Raw genomic sequence first — 9,697 nt, forward strand, 5'->3', positions numbered from 1 at the left:
AAGATTTGTTTTGTTTAAAGTGAAAAATAAATTTAAAATTCCAAGATACAAAAAAAACAAATTAACCTATATATTAATTTAATTGTTTATTATATGCAGTAACTTTTAAACAGTCTGTGTCCTCCTTCTGTTAATTAACTTAACTTCGACAAAAAACCTTCCATTCTTTCCAGTTCCTCGTTATTCTAGTCCATAGTGGTTCTCTTCTCTGTTTCAGTTCATTCTCCCATCCATGGAGGGTAGAGGCAAGAATAATCATCTGTGTATATAAAAAAGTGTCCGTCAAAATGCATTAAATTAGGGTGGCGCTACAGTCGCATCAGGATAGATCTTAAAAGAAGCGCCAAATATAAAATCACTCTAGGTGCACGTTTCCCTATAATAATTATTATTTTGTACAACCTAAATTGTCGAAATTTTCAATAATTGACTACTTTAGTCGAGAATAATATTACCATTCACCATACTTCATACTATACCCTGTCCCTACACCAGCGCCATTGTGGAAGCTTTTTGAACTGTTATTTACAACATAAGATGAACACTTTTTCAAGTTTTCTCCCTTAAGAGATGAAACTCCTTACCTCTACCCTCTATAGAAGTATCTTCCTCTATTCCTTTTGTCTCCTCTGGGGTACCATTCAGTTATTGCTCTAGTCCATAGTTTCTCAACCTTATTTTGCTCACCGCCCACTTTGAGAAATGTTTTTTTCTAGAGTATTTTCGTGTCTTTTTTTGCCTTTCTAGACTATATTTTTTAGTCTACCCACGCCCCATCTGCGCCATCTCAATGCCCCCTAATGTTCTATGGGTCTTCTACTGCCCCCCCCCCCCCCCCCGAAAGTCCCACAAGGGGGCGTTATCGCCCAAGTTGAGAACCTTTGCGTCTAGTGAATTTTGGTGTTTCATGCCTCATAAAGTGGCCTATCCATCTTTATATTGTTATCATTATTTTGTTTAGCTATGTTTTTTGTTCGTAAGTTTATATAAAACCTTTGCAATCGTTTCATTAAAAGGTTGGGTGATTTTTAACTGACTTCAAAAAAGGAGGAGGTTCTCAAGTCGTCGGTATGTTATTTTAGGTTTGTTACCTCAAAACTTTGGACTGGGTGAAATGATTTTGAGAATTTTTTTTATTTGAATGCTGGTGCTTCCCGTGTGGTCCAATTGCAATTCATTGGTCATTCAACTAGAATTAGATCAATTTATTAAATTGTATAAAAAATCTGCAATTATTTTTAGTGCTTATTGTATCTATGGTTTTGGGATAGTATTTTTGAAGTCGGTTGTTTTTTTGTTAAAATCACTACAATATTATCGCTGGCGATATTCTAAGCCATAATCAATCTTATTCAAAAGGGAAAAAAAGATAAAATGAGTAGAGACCCTTATATTAAAAAAGTAGGAAGATTAATATTACCTTATCCATAGTCCCATAGGAATTTCGGAATAATTTAATTACAAGCAACGACGAAACGAAAAATGTATTATTAACGAAATTAATTAGCTCCTCGTACTGTTTTTCAATTAATTACTTTTTTCTTCTACTTATATTGATTATATTATCTTGTTTATTGCTTAAATAATAAAAATTCTTAGTTGCTTAGAAATAATAATAAACAACAATGTGTTATTTATATTTTAATTTAAGTACATTTGCGAATATCCTATAGGATATTTTCACAGTTTATAAACTGTGATCATGTCAACATCAGGAATAAACATAAACTTGCTATGCCTACTACTCGGTTATGTCGAGTTGGTATGTTTTTATGATACCGGAAAATGTACAAAGCAAATGTTTTCCAAATTCAAAATAATTGATATAAAACTTTTGTGTGGTAAAGGTCACTATAACATAAATTACTCTGTTAGATACTACAGATTAGGAATGGAGTGACTGCCATCAGGCTATTTAATTATTATACTTTTTATTGTATTATATTTTAGCGATATTTTATTTAAAAAAAAGAAGCCCGCTGAGCATTTTGCGTCCGTTATTTTCAGGTCTCAGGCATACTTTTTCGAATGAACGTTAGTTTTTAAATTAAGTCTTGAATAAAAATATTTGATTTTGAATTGATATAAAAATAAGTCAAGACAACCTGGCTATTGATTTTGACGTCAGGGTGGATACAAACAAAAATCGACCTTACCGGGCTCCCAAACTCCCAAAAAATGGACGCATGCTATCCAGACATTATCCATATCTATTGACACAAGAGTGGGCCAGGGATTGGAAATAATACTCCGCTTATAGGAACAAGTCTTTATTTGCGTTCACTTTTTCTTAACTTGCAGTTCGCCGGTCTGCCGCTTTTCCTCTTGTGGGCGGCGGTACCTTCAACGCGTCACACCGCACCAAACAATAAGTCTCTTCTATCTTCTTCTTCTTGGAACACTTCCACTTTTCACTACTTCTTCTTCTTCTTTACACTTTCGAGTCAGAACTAGAACTGCCGTAGGCCACGCTTAGTACGGCTTATATACCTCCGGGTCTGTTCTATTTTCAAAATGAATCTTCCCATTCTTACTTTAAATTTAAATTGTACTAGAAAATTCTTTTTAACTACTTAACTATTTTATCCTGCTTACACATTTTCCATCCCTTTTTTTCTGTTCGATTTGATCCTGAACTTACTAGAAATTTTCATTAACTTTACAAAACCCAAAATATTCCGTGCACTGGTAGGTGTTTCGAACCCGGGTCTACACCGTTCGTGGTAAACACTTAAACGCTAAAGCTATAATTATTGCTGACGGAACTGTTGAAATTATCAATGTCTTGAAGTTTGACAACTCTCGTTATGTACGTTGCTGCACGATATGACGTTTGACAACTCTCGTCATTTACGTCGAAGCGTTGCTACGCGACAATATTTACAGGAAACATTGAAGAAGTTAGTCAAGTAAAAAAATAAGGACTCCGTGTCACCTTACATAACAGTGTAGCACCAAAATAAGCCGATTAACGTGTAAATACATAGCCGCACGCACACATTTACACTACTACAGGCCGATAGGCGGCCATTATGAGAATTTTCATCGTCTGTGACAGATCAGTTTGCGTCTCAATAAAATATTTTAAAAATGCCGTCGTGCGTTGTGAATAAGTGTATAAACGATACTATATATGTATTTGTGGCCATATTATTAAGGGAGAAAAAATTGTGTAACTGGTATCCCCCGTAACCGCACACACACTAGCATAAAGGTGCTTCACTTGCTAATATCACGGTGCGGAGTCCTTCTTTTTTTACTAGTCCGTGCCACCAAAATGCGAAATTCCACTCGCAGCATGTTGACGTCTGGCGTTCTACAACTATACCTTTTACGAAGAACTTATTGCCTAGTATAGACACTTTTTTATTGAAAAGGAAAGAAAGAAAGAAAAACATTTATTTCACAAAAACACTCACAGGTTATACTCAATATAAAAAGATAAAAGTACAAAAGAAACCAAAAAAAGAACGTAATTAAATAGTTATTGATTTAAAATTAGAGAGTTCCTGTGCAGTGCAGGAAATGGGTCACCGATTCAGGATTATCTGTGACACGGCCGTAGCTATGAAACAGCACTGATTTTCAGCGGTGCTCGTTTAACTTTGGAGATACGGTGCGCTCGCCATATAATAAATAATTCACTTATATAAATAATATAATAAGACATAAATATAAATATAAATCTCAATATATAAAAGACGATAATAATATAAAAAGTAGCATTAAAAGAAGCGTATATCTATCATATTGGACTACACCTATATTTTCACCACCAATGCAACCAAAGCTGATCTTGTTTTTGTCGTTTTAAGAATCGTAACTTACATTTCCGACGAAAACATTCGACGGTTTGTAATTCACGAAGAGGAGGTGGAAGATTATTCCAGCATTTGGTTGCATTGTAACGAAAACTTCCTCTAAATGCAGCACTATGGTGTTTTAGGACAGCCAATCCAAAAGGGAAGCGAATCTATTGTTACTGTTACCTAATTTGATTAGCAAGTCGTAAACAGTCGGCTATGTTTGGCAGTAGCTCCTTAGCATATTGAATGTTAAATTACCAGGTAACGCACACATTGGAAATTATCACGCGTTTTTGGGTTGTCAGCTCTTTTATAGGCTAGTATATTCTAAGTCATTCATTAGTGTGACTTTCTTTTAGCTCCGAGGGACCACAGATTTTGTTGATAATGAAGTAGGCGTTATTTTGCGGCAATCCATAATAATTATCCAAATGTTTTGGGATTTCTTGAGTATACAAACAAAAAAATAAAATAACAAAAATAACTAATAATAATTTTAATAATTTACATACTTGTGAAAAAGGATTCCGCTACAATGTGTTACAACAATTAGAAATAATAAATCACAAAAACAACACGTTTGCATTGCTGAATGAACAAACAAATTTGGTCTCTTCACCATTGTTACGTATGTCTTCCGGGGGTAATACATGGCAACAGCAGAATTAACACTCAAGAAAACCCAAAAAATTTGAAAGAATAAAAGGCCCCACGTGAGTAACGCAATTACACTATAGGTAATCATTCCGCTGTCCGCCGTCTGTTAGTCTGTCAGCGGACTGTATCTCAATAACCAATAGTTGAAAAAATAAAAACAAAGCAACTTAAAAAGAATGTCTTGTCAATGAATGATTATTATAAAGTATATCGTGTAGTAAGTTATATTATTTTATAAGATGTTACGGATATCAAAATTTATTTTATCTTATTTCTGTCTAATTAGTTTAATAGTCTATTTCTAACAGATAAACAAGCGCAGCGATTCTAGGTCGTAGACCATAAAGAAACCTCGTTATTGAGGTCACATAAACGAAACTATTAATCATAATAATTATTTACTTATGTTGTTATTTTGTGATGCAGATTTAAGCTAACGGAAAAAGTAACTTTTAGATAAATTGTCTATTAAGTTTTAAGCGCTAAAGGTTTTTTTTAAACTCCGGGTGAATAACCGAAGTTTAGAAATGGGCGTGAATACGTATGCTCGAGAGTTTTTTAGTTCTATAGTTATATAGTTATATAGTTAACCTATAGTTAAACTTTGATCCCAATATATATTCCACCCGTATCACTAATTCATTTATTATTCAAAGGCACAGAACAGTTTAAAGAGATTAGAATGGCCTTGTGGGCGGGGCAGACGCGCCGCGTATAGGAGCGACGGAACATATTTCAACGAAATTATCTTCATCGGCTGACAGTCGCATTCTTAATTTTAATTTGTGATAACGTATGAAACTCCGCGAAAATGATGAATTTTGCCGTCTTGCACTATAATAACGCGTTGAAAAAGGACCCTGGTGTGTAGTGTAGCCCGAGAAGGAGGTTTCTTTTCATCGGAAAGCCCAAAAACCTTCATATACAAGAGATATATGTAATTATTAAATATATCATAGTTTGAATCCATGCGTATCGATAGGGTTGTACCTAATTGTAAACAATGTCGATATTAAGTATATGTATACATTTGTACATACACGGAATAGGTAAAAAAGGCTGAAAGGGTAATGTGGGCATACAAGCCGCGCTGTCACTATGATAAAACAATCATACTTAAACCATTTAATGCGTTTACCACTGGTAGTTTTTTTGACTGCTTGTAGTTCATGTTAAGGGTGCGTCAGGAACGTAGCTACGATGAATAGTGTTTAATGCCGTGTTTTGCTATTAATAACAAGTATTAATAACAATATATATATTATTACTTGTATATTGTCATAACCATAATGTTAACACCAGGAACAGACATAAACTTATGATGCCTACTACTCGGCTAAGTCGAGTTAGTAAGTCTTTTGTGGGGCGATGTATATGCTTTTACAACAAGATCCCAGAAAATGTTCAAAACAAAAGTATAACGTTATTCAAAATAATTGTTAAAAAACTTTTGTGTGGTAAAGGTTACTATAACATAAATGACTTTCTTAATGATACCACAGTTTGGGAATGGAGTGACCGCCCTCAGGCTATTAAATAATAAGTTTAATTGTACAATATTACTTTGTAAACATATTTATTCGATGAAAAAAAGCCCGCTGAGTTTGTTGCGCCCATTCTTCTCAGGTCTGAGGCATTCATTTTGGAATGGGTGGTAGTTTTTGACTTTCAATAAGTGATGTCACATCCTATTTTGAATAAAAATATTTAAATTTGAATTTGAATTTGAATTATACTAATTTGTTCAGTAATTATATGTATATACTAATAAGATTCTAGCTGAGTGAAATCTGTACATTAAATATATTTGGAAAATGTTTCTGTAATCTACGGATTCAGTATGTCAAAAAGTTTGTTACACGTTAAATTCATCACTTATACTTTAACTTAACAAAAATAAAAAACAAATATTTTACAAATATAAAAATAAAGTTTAACTTATTTAAAATGTATTTATAATGTTACCTGCTATGTAAAGTATTCTTATATTATTAACACATATTATATAATTTATTGGTCTAAATTATCGACAAATATATCGATAGCATTTTTTCAATTCTCAAACACTATGGTCTGACAAATATAGTTTGACACTTTTGACAATTCACTAGGTATGGGGTTAGTTTTTAATCGTTGAATCTATTCGATTATTATTCTCATAGAACTTGCAATCGATAGTTGCTTGTTTTATAATGTATAGATTTTTTTAATTTTTAAACAATTTCTTATATAATATATCGAAATAATAATAAATTATCAATACTTTTGTAACATATCCGCCTTGTGCATATTTTCGATCAGTAGGACTATTTAGTCAATCCGTGTTAGTCGTAAAAAAAATAGCGAATGGGCGCTTATGGTGCTATAAAGAATTAGAACTTAAAATTATTTATTATACAATATAGGAACAAAAACTAAATCTAATTTAATATTATTATTATCATCATCGTTGTTCATCACTACCCACTACTGGTATTAATTAATGTTGATAATTAATTCTTATTCACAAGCTTTGTCGAAGAGGATATCGTTCCTAGTGTTCTAATTTATGTTTATTGTGTTCGTCCACTTTACCTACTCCAGTCATCTGTATTAACCTTGACACTGGCATTTTGCAATAAGGTAAGCATTTTTATTAGCCGTAAATGGTGGAGATGTATTTTCTGTTCGGCTGCATTACTCCGAACTCCGGTCTCCGATTCATGGAATTCAGCCATTGTCTATCCGATGAAAAAATAAAGAGACAGTTAGGATCCGGCTAACAGACCTATTGCTATTATCTCCCTGCTCTCCAAAATCAGGGCAGACATTGTTAGCCTTCAGTTCTTGGTATACAGAGAGGTTACCCCCAGAAGACTCGAGTTTACCACTCATAAAGACCCATTTGTCGTTACACCGCTTCGCCTAGTATCGGAATAATAAATAGAACACGCCAATACTTCAAACCGGCCCACGTTCTAGCGCTGTACAAAGCGCAGATCGGGCCAAGTAAGGTTTACTGCTGTCATTTCTGGTCTGGAAAACCCTAGTATCAGCTCAAGATGTCGGAGATCAAGTGCTGTTTGAATGGCTTGATCACCTGACGTTGCGACATGGCTTATATTTTTTGAATAAGAAACCCATGCGTATCGATTATTATTTACATGATTTGAATATATTCGATTGTATATATATAAATGTCAAAACCGAAAACTGTACCCATTCATGAAGTATAACATTATCGGTGACAGTTTAATTAAAAAAATATGAAACTTCATAGGCGTGAGATGTCAAAAGTAGGCGTGTGTATGCCAATTATCTATGTGTTGACCAATTAGAGGGCTGCGTTAGTGGTTACGTACTATGTGTGCAAATGCTTGTGTTTATTTGGCTAAGTCGTGTAGATTCACATTGAGTGGCGACAGTGGTTCCCATACAATTTACGCGTGATGGCCATTCTAATGTCTTTTATCTATTCTGTGTTCAAAGGCCTCTTTCGCGCAAGATCGCCATAGTTCTAATTCAGAATTAGAAGCATTTTTAATTTGTTACAAACATAATGCACAATTCATTACAAAACTAACAAACCTATAAAATGTTAAATAGTATTGGTATACAACTTATAAATTTTCGTAGAATTTGTATGTACATTGAATGATTAGCTTAGCTCCAACTGTAAAAAATAGGGGTATTTTGGTGAATTTTTTCGTATTGTCTATAAAAAATAGAAATGAATTTTCTTCTTATATTCTGTAGATATATAATTATTTTCTGTATAAATCTAAGCTTTATATAAACCGTCAAGAAATGGTTGTAACAATGCGCTATTTTAGCGATTTCTTGGGATAGCAGTATTAATTTCCTTAAGCGCGCTGACCACTTTATTTTCTTTTAATAGAATGGCACTGAACGGTGCCAGGAAATGGGTCTGTAAAAGGAATGGAAATGGAATCTTAGATCAACATTTCAGAGTCGCTTGAAACACTTAATCAAATATTTATATATAAAAATCAACATTTTGAAATATAGAATTTCCGTACAGCCTACAAAGTACTACAACACACTATAAGCACTCACAGAACCGTAACATTTTTAGTTTTAATCTACATTTTACTTCATTAATGTCAACTACCTGACCAAAGTTAGTCCTAGTTTTTAATTTCACTCCCGCTTTAGAGAGGGAATTCAATTACTATGACACTTACCCGCCAAAAAGTGTGCAGAAATTAAAAACGTATCTTCGACACTCTTGCTTGTAAAGTGGATCTTATTGCGTCATGTTAAGGCTCGGATTCCTACACATTAAATACGCACGGCACAAGAGAAAAATATGTTTGGTCATTAGTTATAAAAGTACTTAGATCAATACCCGAAATTTTTTACTATGAGAAATAAAAAGAGACCAAAGTGCTATATTAATACCTAACCTCCTGTTACATTTTCAGTAAGAAGGCAAACAATTACTAAATTATTTAACGAATTTTAAATACATTTTAATAATTAAATAACATCTATAATCTATTTAACATCATAAATAATATGCTGAGCAATAACCAATTTATATGTTTAGATATAGTTTACACGAACTGAGCAAGATGATATAGCCACAGAGCATATTTTTACAACAGTAGCGACAGTATCACAGTAATCGCGAATCACGGATTCACGGAGACGTGTTGTTGCTTTCATTACATACTAGATGTCGCCCTTGCGACGCACTGCATTAATAACACGCACTATGTACTTTTATCGTCATAAGACCCTATCATTTCAGTATGTGTGACATAATAACTCTGGTTTCCCTTCAAAACGTATAAATCTTTCGCCTTTTACTAAAGATTTCCGTGGAGGGGAACACTCAAATGAGTCTAACTTTATTTTTTGATAGTTTCACTTCGGTGAAACTTTGTAATATATAAAACTATATGTAATAGTGGTTACTGGTTTCGACTTTCGACTATATATCCCCAAGTAGTTCTAGCCATAATTATGTACTTTTGAATGAGTAGGTAGGTGTAGGTATCAACTTTGATACCTAATCTTCTTTATTTCTAAAATGGCAGTTTTTTACCTCGTTTCGTTTCGTTATAAAGTTTAACTGCATTCTAATCTATTTGGTTCACCGATTAAATTATTTGTTATTATTTTATTTATATTGTGTACCTCATATACGTAAGCTCGGGTCGTTTCGGAAAAAACTAGTTTTTCATAATCATAGTTTTTGTTTCCTTGGATAACGGTATTTGGGTATTTTG

General features: G+C 33.4%; 1 non-coding gene across 1 annotated transcript; it reads left to right on the top strand.

The window, feature by feature from the left end:
- The first annotated feature begins 9,230 nt into the window (after window positions 1–9,230).
- LOC126967347 (U5 spliceosomal RNA) lies at window positions 9,231–9,348 on the top strand. The gene has a single exon (XR_007729980.1). It is a non-coding gene; the product is annotated as a U5 spliceosomal RNA (small nuclear RNA).
- The last annotated feature ends 349 nt before the right edge of the window (window positions 9,349–9,697 follow it).

Source organism: Leptidea sinapis, chromosome 12, assembly GCF_905404315.1.
Source record: "Leptidea sinapis chromosome 12, ilLepSina1.1, whole genome shotgun sequence".
Taxonomy (NCBI): domain Eukaryota; kingdom Metazoa; phylum Arthropoda; class Insecta; order Lepidoptera; family Pieridae; genus Leptidea; species Leptidea sinapis.